The sequence below is a fragment of the Leopardus geoffroyi genome, chromosome C2 (genome assembly GCF_018350155.1).
Source record: "Leopardus geoffroyi isolate Oge1 chromosome C2, O.geoffroyi_Oge1_pat1.0, whole genome shotgun sequence".
In the NCBI taxonomy this organism is placed as follows: domain Eukaryota; kingdom Metazoa; phylum Chordata; class Mammalia; order Carnivora; family Felidae; genus Leopardus; species Leopardus geoffroyi.
Genome location: NC_059333.1, coordinates 54,657,489 through 54,676,839, shown reverse-complemented (window position 1 = coordinate 54,676,839; position 19,351 = coordinate 54,657,489). Strand labels below are relative to the sequence as shown.

At 36.9% G+C, this 19,351-nt stretch overlaps 1 protein-coding gene across 15 annotated transcripts in view; it reads right to left on the bottom strand.

Annotated features, from left to right (window-relative positions):
• The window catches only part of BBX (BBX high mobility group box domain containing), a 289,196-nt gene that overhangs the window by 172,381 nt on the left and 97,464 nt on the right, over positions 1-19,351 (bottom strand). For 14 of the 15 annotated variants that reach the window (XM_045501896.1, XM_045501908.1, XM_045501910.1 and 11 more), the window contains one exon: positions 1,935-2,008. The gene's annotated coding sequence lies outside the window, so the exon portion shown is untranslated. Of the gene's footprint in view, positions 1-1,727; positions 1,858-1,934; positions 2,009-19,351 lie in introns of those variants that run through there. The other variant, XM_045501907.1, reaches the window with a different exon arrangement.

The window sequence follows — 19,351 nt, the reverse complement described above, 5'->3', positions numbered from 1 at the left end:
TGGCAGCTGATTCATCAAGAACATGAACAAGAGTGAGAAATAAATTTTTACTGCTATAAACCACTCAGATTTGGGAATTCTTTGGATAATGAAACATAACTTTGCCTAAACTGAATGATACATCATGTTTCCTACATTTATTGGACTCTAGCATCTTTTTGCCATGTAACATCTTCCAGGATCTGCTTCCTTAATTACTCTTGGTTTCACACGGCATCTTTTCTGTTTCTTAGTTAATACTGTATTTAAGATGATCATAAATGTAAGATAGAAGTATATAGTGTTAGTCATTTTCAATTAGGCTTCTTAAATTTTATCAGCAATTTGAATTTATGTCAGTTTCTTATAGTCAATAAAAAACATTTTATTGAAATTATCTGATTAACATTCAGAAATCACAGATCAGAGGGCTACTTAAGTCAAGACCACCATACTAATGCTGATGAACAATTTAGTTTCCTGAACAGATCAGATAAAGTTTCCAGCTTTACTTTCTAGATATGTATTCATATTTAGCAAATTCAGAATATTGCCACAAATTTAATTTTCGTTAGGCCTCACTATATTCAAGTCCCTTCAGGATTAACAATGGAGAAGAACAAATTTAAAATTTCAGTATCAATATTCAAATATCTATAGTCTATTCTGCTGACCCAGTAAAACCAAAATCAACTGTGCACGAAACTGGCAGTCTTAAATCCAGAATCTGTATCTGAAACTTAATTGTGCCTTCAAGGATAGCACAGAAAGGAGGAAAAATGATAACCAAGTCCCAACTTCTCAGTGGCATTTAAGATTTTGCTGGCGTTTAAATATCCAAGTAAATAGACATTCAAGCTAAGGTGTACATGGGTTACTGCATGTACAATCTTAGACAATGACATTCAGCAGAAGGGCTCAGAAGCCCTACATTTATACCCACGTCATAAAAGCAATATTCAATCATATACTTACTAAAACATGAAGGTAGCCACAGATATTCTAGACAGATTTGAAAAGCTAACAAATCAAAATAATTAAAAACAGGAAAAGATTTAAGATTTTCTGTTAATCAGAAAATTAACGAATAAGTTCATAAAATAAACCCTAAAAACTATAACTAAACAATATCTACTAGATTTGTTCATTTTAATTTACATCAAATTCCTGTCTTTAAAGCATCAGTTCATCACAAAATGTTCAGACATCAGCAATCACACCTTCGAGTCACAGAAAGAGACAACTCTATGCATTTAAGTAGCCATTATTAAGATTAATCTTAAAATACTATTGCCATATCTTAAACCCATTTAAAAAAAAACTCTTCTCCTCTGAAAGTAACTTATATACAAGAGGACAGAGTTATAGTATCTGTGAGTTTTAGAGTTTGATATAATTTGTCACATATATATTTTACAATCTCAAGTTTTTCTTCACTGTATGGTTTTCATATTCAAACAGTCTCATAATGCTGCTACACCTGCCTCTATTATTTTTAACAGATTAAAAAAATACTCCATAATGCTCTGATACAAATTCATTTTTCAATTAAAGCCAAAGGCAGTGCAAACAAAAATAACTTATGGGGACTAGACCCATTTAATACTTATTTAGGTACATAACCTCTACATATTCAGGACTTGAATAAATTGGACGTTCCGCCAACAGGTCATTACTGTGGGGAAACTCATCAGAGATTTTGACACAATTTTTTTAAATTCATGATTTTAAAGGAAAATTTAACTTACTTGATGATGGAGATTAAAATGTCACTTTAAAAAAAAGTGATTCACTAAAAAAGACAAAAACCACACAAAGGTATCACCCTTCCCTGATCACTATGGAAGGTGAATGTATCAGATAGGAAAAAGCGGAGACCAGCTTGGACAGCACATAGTTCTTGCCGGCTTCACTGCTTCCAGCTAAGTATGATGCACCTGTGATGCTGCTCTTACCGGTCAAGTCAAGACTTTCCATTGTGATTTGAATGGAACATCAGAATTTCCAGCTTCTGTGATGCAGCAGGATTCTGTGAAAGACCAAAAGCAAATGGTGAGCCGTGAAGGACTTTCAAAAAAGCTGACACTTTTGTCCTTTAGCAAAATTATACCCCCAAAATGAGTAATGGCCAAACAACCAAAACAGGCAAATTAATAAAAATTCCTATGCTAACACGATTTAGAGAAAGTGGCCTAAAATGTTTATGGTCAATTTTAATTTAACAAAAAAGACAGTCATTAAAATTATTCAACGGAAATTCTGAGATTAAAGTTATAGATAGGCAATAACTTGTCAGGTTTTTGGCTAAAATCAAGTGTAGAATTACACACAAATCCACTGGAAAAACAGGACATTAAACTGACATTCTAACTAGATACAAGTTATTTTATTTTTTTTTTTTTAATTTTTTTTTTCAACGTTTATTTATTTTTGGGACAGAGAGAGACAGAGCATGAACGGGGGAGGGGCAGAGAGAGAGGGAGACACAGAATCGGAAACAGGCTCCAGGCTCTGAGCCATCAGCCCAGAGCCCGACGCGGGGCTCGAACTCACAGACCGCGAGATCGTAACCTGGCTGAAGTCGGACGCTTAACCGACTGCAAAACCCAGGCGCCCCAAGATACAAGTTATTTTAAATGACTGGTCCAATCCAACCAGATAAACTGTGGTTCAGGTATTAATCTTATAATTTTTCTTTTAAATGTTTTAAAGATGAGTGAAGCAACACAGTTTTGTTTTATTTTGTTTTTGTTTTTTTTTTTAAGGTGAGGAGTAAGGAGAGACATCCACAGAGAAAAAAATGTTACCAAAAAAATTACTTTCTAGCTAAAAGTGATGAAGTAAACATAGGAAAGAGGATCAAAATCAGCGAAAGGTTGTCCACAAAAACTAAATGGAACATTTGACATTAATAATACTGCAAATATAGACATATACCTAAGTTGTATCACTTTTAAGAATTCAGTTATTTCAGTTTCTAGGTGAGAAACATTTGTTTAGTTGCTAGGATGCTCTAATGGTAATACTAAATTCACATTCAACTAAGACAGAATTTCCTACCCCTTTGCCAGTTGTATTTCTTTACAATCAGCAAGCTACTCTGTACTCTAGAAACTGGATATCATGTACTGGCTTACAGCTCTATCAATATTATTAGTCATTTTGTGACATAACTCAAGCTTTTTACCGAACCAGCCACTATGACATGGAAGCACTTACATTAAATATCAAAAATATGTAATGATTCATCTGAGTAATCCTATCTAGACTTAAGACAATTCAGTTACCACCCAGTGCTATTGAAGAAAACAGCTGCAAACAACGAACAAAATATTAAATGGTCTCATGTGGCTTCATACAAGTTACTACTCATACACCCATATTTTTTAAAACAAGAGTATGGATGAAACGATAAATCCAGATCTTTGAAGCAAACTACAAAGGACCTATATGAATACTTTCAAATTAAATGACTGTGTTTTTACTAAGTGTACAATTCCAAAAACCAAGTAGTGGTGTAGAAGTCTATTATTAGCTATCATAAAATAAACAACTGACATTATTAAAAATACTATTTAAAAAAATTCATTATCTCATATATTTAATCACCTAATTTTTTTCATATAAATCCAAAAGTCAATATAGAAAAGAAACACTAAAATAAACACTGTTAAAAAAAAAAAAAAGAAAAACACTGTAAAAAATAGGTAAAAATCATTAATAAATAATTATAAAAAACTGTTAGGTAAATAAATTGGTATAAACGAAAAAAAAATTATGCTGCCAAAAATGGGAAAGGACGGTCCAACATTAATTAACAGTGTGGATTTAATTCTTATTTTGGTTTCAAGATTTGTGTTCTTTTTGGTTTAAGATGTGGGCACATGCTATGTGAGAAATAAAATATGTTAATATATCCTATACACATAACTTCTTTTAGGAGCCAAAAAATAAACTTTCCCTAATCTTTGGGTACCCTTGTCGATGTGTTTGTTCATATAATCAAATACACATATACATATCAAAAAATGGACTCTAGTTACACCTTATTTTGATGATTATTCAATAATTTATCAACTGTGATGCAACTATCTGTGGATAAGTGGGGAGGGACAGTAAGGAGGCGGACTATGCTGTGGCCAGTAGGGGTTTTAAAACTCTTAGGGTAACAGAGAAATCTTGTTGGACTTAACTGACTGGGAGAGAGAAGCCAGGGAATCAGCCACGAAGTAGAGGTCAATTTCAAGGCTGAAGATTCTGCCTGAGACAGACTCCCTTTGAGTTCTCTGATAGCCAACCTTCGAGACTCCAGATTTTATCTGGTTCTTACAAATGCCCACATGAGTAGCTTCAGAAAAAGCAGTTTCAGCATAAGCTGCTCTGCATTTACAGTTACAAATACTTCACAAAGTGTTATCATGTGATGGAAATGGGTGGCTGTGTGAGGTGTCAGAGGACAGAGGGGGGCGAGCAGGGGGAAATGCCCAAGGTGCGAACACAACCCTGCAGACTGGGGGCTTGAAGGTGCCCTTCTTCCACAGCCAGGGCAGATTTTCACCTCAGCCAGCTCATGCCTGTGTTTTCTGAGTTCCACTTTGGCTTCTTCTCAACCCTCACTCTCATCCTTAGTTCACACTGCCTCGTTAAGAATCTGTTCTCTTCTCCTTTTCAAGACCTGTTTCCTACCAGTGACCCTGCCACCCCCAGGGGATGCATACCTAGCAGGACTGATCAGGCACAGCTCAGGATTCCCTCTGAGAAACTTCATGGCAGGTGGGAGAACTATCTATTAAATATCTATTATTTACCTCTTACTGCAAATTGGGCATCTGACTTGGCATTTGAAAAACCTATCTTAAAGAATGGGCCTCAGCAACCACTGAAAGATCCCAAAGCAACTGGCTTTCTGGCACGGCTTACACATTGCCCCTTGGGGTGCTATGTTTTGAAAAGCTTATTATACTGAAATAAGGTGAGGTGACACTTCTTACAATGAGACAGACTCCCAATTAGTGTTAATGTACAGTATAACATTCAAAGGCACATCATGGTAAAATCCCCTTCTATGCCAACACTGGGTGTTTTGCACCCTGATGTCATTACTACCCCGTCAGTTCAGAAGAGACTCCAAGGCAACCATGTTGCCCACTTATATGGAAGAATATTTAATCCCCACGAATGACTGCTTTTCTGATGTTTTCATCAATTCTCTGGATAATAGATTAAGCTTTAACTAACTCATTTTCATACATAACCTTAATTCAATCAAGCTCAATAAAAGTCATTCTGGACTGCAATTATTTGCTAAAGAACAATTACATTCAAATGAAAAAAAATTTTGTTAGTCATGATACAATGCATGGTACAGATGTCTCTCCATTTATGGTACCATAAACAACAACAACAAAAATAGCCAAACTAATTGAAAAGGAAATAGATTTTTCCTCATTCTCCTGAAAAATAGAATACTCTTGGTTTTACACCTGAAGAAAACAAAATGGAGAACCCAAGAAAGCACATTTGAAAATTATTACTTCCAATGTTTATGCTTTGAGACTGCATTTCTAATCTGAGAGTCAGCATGACCTCTGAAAGCCAAAACAAGTCCAAGTCACAAAAAACAGTATTAATACTCACTCTTTTGCTAAATCTTTCACTGGTTTCCTCCATTTCCCCAGCAACATGTATTCTACTCCCCATAGGTTATGATGTAGGTTTTCTTAAAATATTTTTTCTGTCTTAAAACTACTTCTTTACATGAGTACAATTCTTATATTTTCCTCAATTCACTCTTTTATATACTACATGCTTACAAATAAAACTTAAATACAAACTCCAAGCTATTACTTCTGTGTAATATATCATTATTTGTAGTCTAAAAGATTCTCACTGGGGTGCCTGGGTGGCTCAGTTGGTTAAGTATCTGGCTTCTGCTCAGGTCATGACCTCAAAGTTGGTGGGTTTGAGCCCCACATCAGGCTCTGTGCTCACAGCTCAGAGCCTGGAGCCTGCTTCAGAATCTGTGTCTCCCTCTCTCTCTGCCCCTTCCCCACTCATGATCTCTCTCTCTCTCTCTCTCTCTCTCTCTCTCTCTCTCTCTCTAAAGGAATAAACATTTTTAAAAAATTTAAAAATAAATAAATAAAAGATTCTCACTGATTTAACAAAAGCCTTCCCTGTCCTGTGTGTGCCTAAGGTCTTCACCCAATCTCCTCAATAGTGGCATCACACACATTATTCAATAGTACAGTACTGAAAATGCACATCAGCTGTTTTGTAATTTTGGGCAATGAATTCCATGCTTTAGGTCACTGTGGTTCACCCATAGCCAAAGGATGCTTTTCCTAGAAATAATAAGCTGATAGTCTGACCTCCAGTTAAATCACTTCCTGAAATAAAATATCTTCATATAGACAAAGATAACTGCAGATATATACTTACACACACACACATACATACATACAAATCTACACATACACACATATATATGCTTTTTAACAAGTGCTGTCTTTATTCATACAATATATTGCCAACACTTTCGTTAAAATCTTTATACTTGAAGCTTAAACCACAGCTATTTCACAGGCATTTTTGGCCAGGCACCAATCTTTAACAGAAATTACAACTGTCAGCTATACTGAAAATGGAAATCTCTTAAGAGAAAATGCAAATTTGAAGTACCTCTCTGTCATCTTCCCACGTAGGCCCTTGCATTTCCTCATGACCCAGGGCCTTTAGGGTAAGGAACTTTACATATAGTATAGTAATACAGGCAAAACAAGAGTTCTCTAGATATCTAAGTCATTACAGATTTGTCCATCTGTTTGGAATTCCCAGTAAGCTGTTAGAAAACACTAGCAGGCAGAGGCAAAAAATTCTAGCAATCATTGTTTGACACGGACCTCTTATGATAGCAAGATGAAATATCTGGAGGACACCTGGGTGGCCGGTTCAGTCAGTTAAGCTTCCCATTCCTGATTTCAGTTCAGGTCATGATCTCACAGTTTGTGAGATAGAACCCTATGTTGGGCTCGACACTGACAGTACAGGGCCTGCTTGGGATTCTCTCTCTCCCTCTCTTTCTGCCCCTCCCCTACTTGTGCTCTGTCTTTCTCTCAAAATAAATAAATAAACTTTAAAAAAAAAGATGAAAGGTTTGGAAATCCTCTCCTTTTCAGGACTCAATACTGACCAATTATAAAATTATGCTTTAAAAACTACCTACCATCTATCTATATGCCAACAGCAAACAGATACAAATGATATAACCTTTTATAGTTTCAGAAATTATTAATGACTTACCACGTATTAACACTGCAAATAGTAGTGTGTTAGTTGCTGGTTTTTAGAAACTGATGATCTAGTCGGGTAATCTCTCTCTCTCTTTCTCTCTCTCTCACACACGCACACGTGCGCACACACACACATACACACAACGTTAAATAATAGTAGAGAAAAATGCACGCCAAAATGGTAAACAAAGAATTCAAACCAGTTAGGATGCACAAGGGAATCTACGCGGGAAGTGACTAAAGCTGGCACCTGAAGCTGAAGCGTGGCAATTTGGGATATGGGGAGACAGCAGATGAGGGGAGTGTTACAGGCACGGGATGAGCCAAAGTTCAGTACTGGGAAGAAGCATGCTGGAAGGGACAGGAAGCAGATCTAGCTGAAGTGCAGAGTTCATATCAGAAAGTGGAACATGAAACGGCCGATGAGAAAGTAATGCAATTTGCTTTTTTTTTTTTTTCCCCTCTCCATCGTCTCAAAGAATAGAGTACAGTTACCAGCATGGTGTTCTGCAAAGCACACTGGCCTTAGTTAGGGCCAAACCCTGCATCTACCATTTACCACCCTGCAATTGTGGGTCGATTCCTGGGACTCTCTGAGCCTCCATTCCTCACCTTCAAAATGAAGATAACAATCCCTCCACTTCTAAAGGTTGCCTTAAATTATTAGAAGATACAGATACTCAGGGCTTGGCATACAGTAAATGCTCAATAAATGTCCGTAATCTCACTGGAGTTAAAACTAAATGACAGAAAAGCATTTAATAAAGTTACATTGTGAACACACTGAAATTTGCCTTGAATATTCTCAGCATTTGGATGCTAGTAAATTGCCAGTTTTTCCAGTGGGATTTCACTGTAGATTCTGTTTTAATTTAGGTGGTTTTAACATACTTTTAACTCTGACAGTCTGAGAAGCCACTTTTTACTCCTACCAATTTCGAGGTACATTTGCTGATTTGATAATATGGGTATTTCATTATAATGCTCATTTGCCATAAGAATGTTGTTTCAAAGACCATGGTGGAACCATGAATTTCTGCAGTTTCCATAAGTAGAGGTGGAAAATGAGTAGGCATTAGTCCCGTCAGATGGCTTGGCAGGGAAGCAGTGAATGGCTCTTTTATACTCTTGTGAACTACATAAATGTGCCTTTGACCTTCTCAGGCAGGGGAAATTGCACATTTAAGGCAGAAGGAGTTTCACTTCCAGGAAGAGTATAAAAACACGCTTGCTAGCAGCTACATCAGGAATACCAACAGGGAAACCCCAGGTACTTTGAGAAGATTCATTAGCTCTATCAAGCCACTGAGCACCGAGCTGGAAAATATAAGGTTAGGATAATCCCAGCCCTGTGGAATAACCTGCCATACTTTAGGTAGGTTAGACCAAATAAACCCTGCCCTACACACTTCAAGAATTAGCCTGAACCTTTAGGGAGGCGTTCTGTGAATAAAACCCACTGGAGAAGCCTTAGAACCACCTTGTCCTTTGAGGTAAGAAAGGGTTCCTTTAAACCTGCTTTCACTTCAGCAGTAATTCGCAATATACAGAAAGTCACATTTACTTAAACAATTTAGTCCAAAGTCATTCAGTTTTAGGAAGTCAGTCATTTGCAATTTACATAAATTTTAAATGGAAAATATTCTGTTCTGAGAAGTAAAGGGCACTAGCCTTTCCCTTTTTTCCCTTAATTAACTAATTAATTAAATAGCACAATTTAAAGAAATCATAAAAACATTTTAAAATCGTGTGATATTATGAAAAAGTACATTTCTATTGATATTTTACATTGTGGTTTTTTTTTGTTTGTTTGCTTAAGAGAAACTACTATTCAGGAAATAATCCCTGTCCTTTTCAAGTACCTAATGTATATCTAGTAAAAGCTTAGCTGCAGAGAGACTCTTGCTTCAAATATGTTAATTGCAAGAATATTCCTGATATGAAGACAGAAAGAATCTGCTCAAAAGTGATCCACAGTCAGTGTCAATACACTCCATTTTGAAGTTATTTATTCACCGAACAGTTGTTCCTGGGACAAACAATACCACACAGTGATTACTGTGTTATCAGAAAGATCCAAGAAACTTTTCTTAGAGGGACACAGAGAAGTCCAATCACATTTCCACAGCTGAAACTAGGGCAGACCCAAAAAGGTAAAGTGATGGGACAAAAGGCATTCAGCTGGTTTGTGACCAATAAATACCTCAGGTCACCACAGTGCTTTTCCCATGATTCCATGCTGCTAACCTGCAGGATTTGATGTCCTCCCCACTAGAGATTCCAATAAATCATGGAATCACAAAATGCTGGAGGCAGATGAGAGCTGGAGTCTCCTGCATTCAACCCCTCTGACCACAACAAGCTAGAGTCAGAGCTAGGCCAGAACCAAGGGCTCCAGTTTGCCATTCACAGAACAACAGGATGCTCCAGATCAAGTTACATTAGATCCTTATTCTCCCTGTAGTCTTCAGAGAAGCAACATTCAACTGGAAAAGGATCATAAAACATGGCCTAACTTCTCACTCACAAGGTTAGAGGGTCAGAGACTGCTTCTTGGCTCTAGAACACTTTCCCCCTCCCAGTTTGAAGACAGAGAACGACATTGTTTTAGTTGTAGAAATGAGCATTTAAAATATTTGTCGTTTTAAATATCTTTATAAAAATACGTTGGAGTAAAGCGTTAAAGTTGGTTTACATGCATGGAGGAAGGGAGTCTAGAGGAACTCTGTACTTTCCACTCAGCTTTGCTGTGAACCTAAACCTGCCCTAAAAAAAAAGTTTATTAAACTTAAAAAGCGAATGTCAGTGTATTTTGTTCTAACAATATTAAAATTAAATATGGACTAAAAATGCCAAGGTAATGACAGTTGAGAATATATAAAGAGCAATTCTCCTTTAAATATGCTCACTCCTACTAGAAACACCCAGTACCAACTATGTCCTCCATTAAAACTAAGCACATGCCCTACAACAGGCACTATATAGTACAAATACTCCACTGGTCACTAATCCTTAAATAAATGCCTCTGCATTAGTTGCTACTGCTCCTATGGCAGTCAATATTTAAAGAAATATAGGAGTGCCTGGCTGGCTCAGTCAGAGGAGCATGCGACTCTTGATCTTGGGGTTGTGAGTTCAAGCCCCATGTTGGGTGTAGAGATTACTCAAAAATAAAATCTTAAATAAAATAAAATAGTAATATATAATATTTGGTTCAAATTAAGCCAATTAAAAAAAACACAAAGAAAATAGTCTCCAAATATTCCCACTGGTAGATACAAAGCCACCTTTTGTTACTAATTCTAGTATAGCAACCCTTCAGAGCTCAGTGTTCTACAACCCCAGGGGCCACCAATTATAGGGAAAACCAAGTGAATAGTAAAAGGCTATCCTGAAGCAGCCCAAGAGACATCTGTAATAGCTATGCTTTACAAAACTGCTAGTAAATATTTTGAAATTTTAACTTTTTTATAATTAACAAAAATCAGATTGTGTAACCTTTCAAGCTACAAAGGAAATGCACTGTAGAGCATTTTTTAATGTTTATTTATTTTTGAGAGAGAGAGCAAGCATGAGCAGGGAGGGGCAGAGAGAGAGGAAGACACAGAATCCAAAGCAGGCTCCAGGCTCTGAGCTGTCAGCACAGAGCCCAACGCAGGGCTTGAACTCACAAACGAGATCATGACCTGAGCCGAAGTCAGATGCTTAACTGACTGAGCCACCCTCGTGCCCCCTGTAGAGCATTTTTTAAATAAGAAAATAATCAGCCACAAAAGTGCATTTTTCTATACTGGCTTTTCTTAAGTAGATTATGAGAGACACAAATGTTTTTGCCTGACCAGTATACATGTATCTCCCATTATCTGATAAAAGCACTCTGATTTTGGGAAAATACTCCTCCTTACTCACGGACCATGTACACTGTGTGGGACTGATCTAATTCCACCTAAGCTTCAGAACAGAAATACTACCCAGGCTCACTAATCAGCTTATTCTATCTTCTTGGACAGTATGGTTGGGTGAAAACTGGGTATGAAACCTGCATCAGGGCACAACACACAAAATAACAGATGTGTTACACTCTATTATTACTAGCACCTGAAGTGAAAGGAGAAAAGAAAGTAGAATGGTTTACATTTTTGTTGCAATAAGAGAAAAAGAACATAAAAGGATTGGACCACATACTTACCTCCTGAAAAGAAATGAAAGGGAACATGGGTTTATTTTACTTTAGTTCAAATCCTAATTTCAACAAATTAATTCCAATTTCTTGGCACATAATGCCATTCAAATATAATAGTTTGAGATATTTAAATTTCAATCTGTACTACTGCAACACCAATTTCTGTTTCAATTTCTATTTCCTATAAGACAAGCTTCAGGTTTCAACAAAAACACTGAAAAAGTGGCTAATGTTAATCTGACATCTAAAACCAATTCTAAGGACATTTCTAATGTCTTGAAATTTGTTATGTGTGCTTTATACTTAAGTAGATAGTGGCACATAATTCATTTTCCATGCCTGAAGATATATTTTCTCAGATTTAGGAGGAAGGGGTAAAAACATAACTTGGAATAGCTGGGAATACAGCGTTTTGCTTTGTCATAGTTACCATACATGTTTCTGGAAAAAAAAAGTAATCAATTTTTGAAGAATTAAAATATGACACCAAAACTGTTGTGAATATAATGCTTTAAAGGGAATCTTCTTTGTAACTTGACTTGTATTTATAGTCATAGTCAATAAAGATCCAAAGATTTGGGTATCATATTATTTCCTTCACAAAATCTCTCATATCAGCTTATTTGACCCAGGCCTCTTTCATAGAAATTGAACATAATGGGAGCAACTGGGTGGCTCAGTGGGTTAAGCATCCGACTCTTGGTTTCTGTTCAGGTCATGATCTCACAGTTCATAGGTTCGAGCCCACTTCAGGCTACATGCTGACAGTGCAGACCCTGCTTCGCATTCTTTTTCTCCCTCCCTCCCTCTCTCTCTCTCTCTCTCTCTCAAAATTAATAAACTTAAAAAACGAAAAAAAAAAAAAAGAAAAAAAGTCGAAAATATATGTGGTGTGTTTACCTATGAACATACACACACAACCAAAAGTCTCAACTTCAAAGTGCTGAGTTCTATAGTTACTCAGATTCCAGACAGTGCTTGCTATAATTTAAAAGCAACAACACAAATACTTGTTTCTTTCTTTGGAGATAAGATAGATACAAAGAAAGCAATACAATTTAAATGCAAATTCAGACCTAGGATATACTTCTAAACACCAGCTATTTCAACAATATTTTTACATTTTTTTGAAAATGTCAAAACCTGTGTCAACAACACAGTTAAAACTCAACATCAATTATTCTACTTTGGGGGTGAACAGTAACAGGAAGACTAGTAATACACTGTGGATTCTCATTCGGGCAGGTAGTTCATAGTCTTCAAGGAATCTAGTAGGCATCAAGAGTTCTGTATAATGAATTTTGAGAAAACTTTAGGATATAGTCTAGGATACCGACTTGAATAGACTAGAAACCAAGTCTATTTGTTTATAGTAAAATCTGCAACACAGTTAAATACTATTGCCAACAAGATAATTTTAATTAACGAATTAGGTTCCTTTTATTACATACTCCACTCCCAGTGCCCTTCCCCCCCTCCAAAGCTACCATTTTAATATGCTTACTGAGTATTTTGAATGTGTGGTAATTTTACACAGAGAATGGTACATTAGATACACAAAGGTAGAAGAGAGGACAGATGCTATTACAAGGGAAATTTTAAAGTTCCAATATGAGAATTTAATAACTGCACTTATTTTCTGAGCTATGTTTCTTTCTCCAGAGCAAAATGGAGTTGAAGAGTCAACTCTCTGCCCACTTTACCTTCACCACCACCTTGAACTGGGGTCTCCTAACTCTTAGTAAAGAGGATGGTGGGAATTAGAGCAGGAAGAGAGATGGAAATGATAAGGCTAATGTAAATCTGACAATACCCAACATACCATATGACTTTTGTTTCAGGAAAACTACAAAGCAGCTATAACCATCTAAATTTCATCATAAATTTCACTGTAAGGTTCCAAGAAAGCACCATAGTTTCTGTCCTATGAACCCTCAACTACCCAGCAAAGAGTCTCAACAAACATACAACTGTTTGCTTATGTGTGACGCGATGATGTGAAATTAGAAGAAAAGTACTATAGAATTGATCCTAAGCAACATTAACGCTGAGGTTTGGGGTCTTCAAACTTTCTTCACAAATCTACTTTCTCCCAAAGAGTCTTCACCTCATCACAGGTACCAGCAAGTTTCACTCTACCATCCTCTACATCAAAACCTGCTCTTACATGAATGACTGAGAGTATTTACAATATAAACTGAGGAGTATAATTTGCAATGCTAATAGGTATTAAGTTTAAGTGAAAACAAAAATCTCTAACCCAGAAATGGACCCACAAATGTATGGCCGACTAATCTTTGACAAAGCACGAAAGAATATCCAATGTCTCTGGGGCGCCTGGGTGGCGCATTCGGTTAAGCGTCCGACTTCAGCCAGGTCACGATCTCGCGGTCCGTGAGTTCGAGCCCCGCGTCAGGCTCTGGGCTGATGGCTCAGAGCCTGGAGCCTGTTTCTGATTCTGTGTCTCCCTCTCTCTCTGCCCCTCCACTGTTCATGCTCTGTCTCTCTCTGTCCCAAAAATAAATAAACGTTGAAAAAAAAAAAGAAATTAAAAAAAAAAAAAAAAAAAAGAATATCCAATGTCTCTTCAGTAAGCAGTGCTGGGAAAACTGGAAAGCGACATGCAGAAGAATGAACCTGGAACACTTTCTTACACCATACACAAAAATAAACTCAAAATGGATGAAAGACCTAAATGTAAGACAGGGAGCCATCAAAATCCTTGAAGAGAAAGCAGGCAAAAACCTCTTTGATCTTGGCCGCACCAACTTCTTACTCAACACGTCTCTGGAGGCAAGGGAAACAAAAGCAAAAATGAACTACTGGGACCTCATCAAAATAAAAGGCTTCTGCACAGAGAAGGAAACAATAAGCAAAACTAAAAGGCAACTGACAGAATGGGAGAAGATATTTGCAAATGACATATCAGATAAAGGGTTAGTATCCAAAATCTATAAAGAACTTATCAAACTCAACACCCAAAAAACAAAGAATCCAGTGAAGAAATGGGCAAAAGACATGAATAGACACTTCTCTAAAGAAGACATCCAGATGGCCAACTGACACATGAAAAAAATCCTCAACATCACTCATCATCAGGGAAATACAAATCAAAACTACAATGAGATACCACCTGACACGTGTCAGAATGGCTAACATTAACAACTCAGGCAACAACAGATATTGGCCAGGATGCGGAGAAAGAGGATCTCTTTTGCATTGTTGGTGGGAATGCAAGCTGGTGCCACCACTCTGGAAAAGAATATGGAGGTTCCTCAAAAAACTAAAAATAGAACTATCCTACGACCCAGCAATTGCACTTCTAGGCATTAATCCAAGGGATACAGGTGTGCTGCTTTGAAGGGACACAAGCACCCCCATGTTTATAGCAGCACTATCAACAATAGCCAAAGTATGAAAAGAGCCCAAATGTCCATCGATGGATGAATGGATAAAGAAGATGTGGTAAATATATACAATGGAGTATTACTTGGCAATCAGAAAGAATGAACTCTTGCCATTTGCAACAACGTGGATGGAACTGGAGGGTATTATGCTAAGTGAAATTAGAGAAAAACAAAAATCACACGACTTCACTCATATAAGGACTTTAAGAGACAAAACAGATGAACATAAGGGAAGGGAAAGAAAAAGAATATAAAAACAGGGAGGGGGACAAAGCATAAGAGACTCATAAATATGGCAAACAACCAAAGGGTTACTGCAGGGGCTGTGGGAGGGGGCCTGGGCTAAATGGGTAAGGGACACTAAGGAATCTACTCCTGAAATCATTGTTGCACTATATGCTAACTAATTTGGATGTAAATTTTAAAAAATAAAAAAATTTAAAAAATTTTAAAAGAATATATTTTTTAAAAATCTCTAAATGTGGAGTAATAAAAGTACTAAGTTACATGAAAGCACACCCATAGATTTGTAACTAAGCATTGTCATCTTTGTTTATATCACTGAAAAATAAAACCTATAGTCTAAACTTATAGCATCAATTGTCACCAATAAAAGTCTGAAAGCAGAGAACAGAAGATGCCTGCCTGAACTGAAAAGCATGTAAAATGACAACTGCAATATAAGATGGCAGTGTGAAGTACTCAGAACAAAACTGGACTTAGAAGAACTACACCTTCAGGACGCCTGGGTGGCTCAAATCCAACTCTTGATTTTGGCTCAAGGTCATTATCTCAGGATTAATGGGATCAAGCTCCATGCTCACAGCATGGAGCCTGCTTGGGATTCTCTCTCTCCCTCCCTTGCTCACGCACGCATGCATTCTCTCTCTCTCTCTCTCTCTCTCTCTCTCTCTCTCTCAAAATACATAAACATTTAAAAAAGAAAAAGAAAAAGAAAAAAACAAGAAGAACTACACCATCCAGCAAGAAGGGTTGGGAGGCCACTCTAGCCAGTGCTGTCTATATTCAGGTGAGGACAGAAAGAACTCAAAGAGATTCTGGACCAGATCATTGCCAGATTATGGACAGAGGCTAAGCAACCCTGTTTGGGGGCAGAATGGCTAAAGGAAATAAAAATGTTACTCTGGAAAAGAAGAAGTGCTGTTTTCATATCCTTTTGGAGTCTCATAAGGAAGAGGCATCATTTTACGGGGTGGTTTCAGAGTTTAAAACTGTAATCAATTAAAAGATGTTTCCAAGAGGCAGTTTGGGGTGTTCAGTATGAGGAAACACTTTCCAACCCTCAGATTGATCCAAAAATTAAGTGAGTTCCTCTTGGATATTGTCCCATCTATGGAGATGTTCAAGCAGAAACTTTAGTAGGAGTTCTTGTATGGGGATTTGTGCAGGGCACTGAGGGCTGATCTCTATGCATTAGTCTAAGATCCAAGCATTCCAAGATTCTCTAGCTTTCTGAAATCAAAGCAGATGAGAGCGGGAAGCCATGAGGCTTGACATCCATTATGCTCCGCAGTCATGGTGCCCAGTAACTAGAGCTCTATCCCCTTGCTCCAACTACCGAATGTGCTAGTACAATAACATATCAAAGGAAAGTTTAGTTATTTGCACTTTAAACCACAATGAATGCTAGTAGCAATCAAACTGTTTAAACAACTAGAAATTGATCATATGTGAGTTTCTAATTAAAAGACAATATAGATCTTTTCATATAATCAAAGATTTAATATTAATACAATTCAATTACCACCTCCTAAACTTATGTTCATATTGTTACAATGAATTGAAACTGATTAATAAAAGAAACTCAAAGAAAATAGTATTATCTATATTCATAGAACTGTTCTTTGGAATCTAAAACACTTTATGGACATTTAAATCTACAAAAAAAAATATTCTAGTAATTGATATAACAAGTTTTTTTTTCCTATTTTATATATTAAGAAGATAATAGTTAGACTTATCAACTTCACAAGAAAAAAATAAAAATTCCCAGAGTAAAAATTATCAGATGGGTAAATCATTCAACCACAAGGCTTCTCTAGGCACGTTTTTAATCATTACTTTATTAACATCCCAAAAGACTAGGCTACTAATTGTAAGAAAGCAAAGGATTTGTCAGATATTCACGTTTGGCTAGGGATCTTATTTTCTAATTTGTATCTTACAGACTTAGGTCCACATTTTTATTTCATTATCTTAGGAAATTTGCCTTTCAGCATATTTTTAACTGAACTTGCAGGGTGGAGAAGGCACTCTGGGATTGAAGATCATGAGGTTAATATTTTGGTAGGATTAACATACCTTATAATTGACTTCCTGAGGGATTTTGCCATTGTTCCCCGCCAGAGGCCATTCCTTTTCAGTTAGAATTCCATTGTACAGATAACTACTTAATACCCGCCTGGTGAGCTCTTTCTGTAACTGAACATTTTTATTATGTGAACCCTTATCTGAAGGTTATCCCAAATATCTAACATAAGAGCAAAAACACAAAATCCCATAACCCTAACTTTTCAAATCGTATTTCCTCAATAAAAATGAACTTCAAAAAAATTACAGGTATGTAGACTTAGATGCTTCGAGAAAGTGAAAAGGACGAATAAATAAGTGAAAACAAGTGTTTCCAAGACTTCATGAAGGGTTCCTACTAGGATCTGTAAAAGGGACAGGCTCTTGACTGCCAGTGCTAATGGAAGGCAACTAATTAAGTATTCCAAAAAACATTTTCGATTCAGTTTGGAATTGAGCAAAGGATCTCTTCCCATAAATGATTTTTCTTAAAATAATAGGATATATGCAAACATAATTTTTAAAGTTTTTAAATACATAAAATTTTAAATAATTACTAATGCTATTTATGATGGTTAAAAGTAAAGTTTTTATTTTGTAGGTACAGGTGAGACAAGTGGCAACTGGAGAGAAGTAAAAGGGTCTTTAGTAGCTAAGGGAAACTGACTTGAGATTGAAATGTCATCAGGACAATGCACAAATATCAAAAGAAATGCATGCACTGGTAATATTTATATGCAAGAGACCCTAATTTTTAATAAAGGCATTGTATTTAAAAACAAAACAGAACACCTAAACTTGCCTTAAATTACTAGCTTTTTCTTTTTAGGTTTTTTGTTTTGTTTTGAGCTAATTCTAAGCAAGGAGAATGGTGTTAGTCCAAACATGGGAGAATAAAATTTAAATACTATGTAGCAAACGCAATGCTTGCTTAAAATCTTCTAGATAGCATAAGCCAGGAGACTTATTTGAAGTCTTCCACTGCACAGATATTCTGTGGTGACTATCTCATTCCTTCTTTCCATCTAAATATCTTCACTATTTTCATCTAAGTGGTTTACTATCAGCACTGCTGGCCTGGGGCACTTTGTGAGGTAGATGTGATTAGGCAACATTCAGTTGTGCTGAGTGAAATGGGGGGAGGAGGGAGATGAGCCCAAAACTGAGCCCAAGGGCTTAGTCCTGAGCAGAGTGACAAGTTGGTAATACCCTACTATCATGGAAAAGCCTGGATGTCCAGGTGGTTAGGAGTAAGAAGGTAGCCAAACACTTTGTTCTAGTTGGCAGAGATCCAGTTTGTCCTCTTTTCTTTTACATGTAGTGTTACCATGGAATGAACCAGAAAACAGCTGAGTGGACAGCAGGATTTGTGAATCATCTAAATCCACACAGGTTAAAACCCATGGTCTAGACGAGAGAGGTCGTCCGAGAATGAGGAGAACAGGAGCTCAAAGACTGAAGTCGCAGGGAACCCTCACAGCCTGATCTCTCAACAGTTCCTTCGCCTCAGCACTGAGAGAAGAGGAAGGGAAGAAGCCTTTCTTTTGCCACTGTGGGTATTTTCAGGAGTTGGTGTGACCTGTTGTCGGGATGTGCTAATCCTGAAGCTCCCACTCCCTATGGGAACACGCTACGGCCTGCCTGTAGCATATACTGCTCTTCCATGACTTTTCCTTACGTTTACAATCCCCAATATTTCAAAAGATCTCTATACATCGAAGCATATTTCACTCACTGAATTATGCTCCCTTAGCCAGATTACTTATATATATGTAAACAATTAATATAAATATAAATATAAATATATGTTGTGTATGTATGTGTGTGTGTGTGTGTATATATATATTTTTTTTTTCTTTTTTTTTTAAAGTAATCTCAATCCCCAACGTGGGGTTTGAACTCAACCTGGAGATCAAGAGTTGCATGCTCTACAGAACTGACCCAGCCAGGCACCCCTATCCTATTTTCTATTAGAACTGGTTTAAAAGTGAAAGGATAGTGCTGACTGCTTTGGTGGGGGGACAGAAATGACAAACTCATCAGGATGGGGCCAACCCTATCTGAAGTTAGATCTTCACTTTCCTGGTTCCTCACCCCAGAAATTTAAGTGGTTCAGTTCAAAATAATTTAGGCACTGTCAGCAACCAAAATTATACCAGGTTGGCTTTTTTCTTCAGGGG